The sequence below is a fragment of the Nanorana parkeri genome, unplaced genomic scaffold (assembly GCF_000935625.1).
Source record: "Nanorana parkeri isolate BGI_ZX_2015 unplaced genomic scaffold, ASM93562v1 scaffold3912, whole genome shotgun sequence".
NCBI lineage: Eukaryota > Metazoa > Chordata > Amphibia > Anura > Dicroglossidae > Nanorana > Nanorana parkeri.
Window position 1 is genome coordinate 15,560 of NW_017310179.1, and position 1,163 is coordinate 16,722.

Sequence of the window (1,163 nt, forward strand, 5' to 3'; positions counted from 1 at the left end):
CGTCCTCCCCCCCCCCCCCATCTTCTATCTAATAATTAGTTATCTCGTCCTATATCCATTCTTCGTGGTAGTTGGTCCTCACCTATGTAGTACTCTGTCCGTTTTGTAGTCTGTACCGTGTTGTAGTTTTTTTTTCTTCGATGTTTGTAAAGAGCGGAGGTATGCAAACCGTGTGAAAAATCTTTTGTCTATACAAAAAAAGTGACTCGTTCTACGAGAGGTATTATTTTTGTCCCGCTGATATGGTGCTGTGGAAGGTCTGTGTGAGACTCTGTGCTCCCCCTCCGGGATTTGGTAAAACCCCTCCTCCGTTGTGCAATGAACCATTTCCGGACGTGAGCGGAAAAAATATCAATAAAATATGTGTCCACCAATGAGAAGCGTCGGTTGATCAATGTGTGTCGGGATGTACGGCTGGGCCGTAGGCGGATAAAGCCCGAGATCGAAGTACCGGAGGGAAATCCAAAAAGAGTAGTCGGGTCCGGCAGCGAGGTTCAAGGGCGAGAGGGCAGGCGGAACGGTCCGCAAAACGGGAGGTCAGTCAAGTCTCAGGAAACAGATCCACACACAACGGGGGCTGGGCGACCACCATGAGGTAGAGTAACTCAGCAATGAGTCAAGGCTCTGACCGGCTTTATATACACAGGGAACGCCCAGGACCGCCCCCTGGCTGCCGAGGCAACCAGGAAGCATCCTCAGTCAGGAGCCAATCGCAGGGCTGACGGGGGCAAGTGGCGAGTGCTGGGGACCTCCCCCAGTCTGACTGGCACCTGAAAGTGCCGAGTGGCGCAGGCGCACTACGCTCGCGGCTTGTGTACCGGACATGCGCCGCGCACTCCACGCATGCGCACCGGCAGACCCGGCGCCCTGCCAGGAGGAGGTGTGTCCCCGTGCCGGCGAGCCTGCTGAGGAGCGGTACCCCTGGTTCCCTGACCGGGGAGGGGAGTCATGGTGGAGTCTCCTGGTCTGTCACTCTAGGTGTGATGTCATGGTGGGGACTCCCCAGTCACACCAGACTGGGGGAGGGGAGTCTGAGGAAACGCTTCCTCCTGCCTGCAGCAGACTGGGGGAGGGGTAGACTGAGGAAATGCTTCCTCCTGCCTGCAGCAGACTGATTACTGGGGGGAGGGGAGACTGAGGAAATGCTTCCTCCTGCCTGCAGC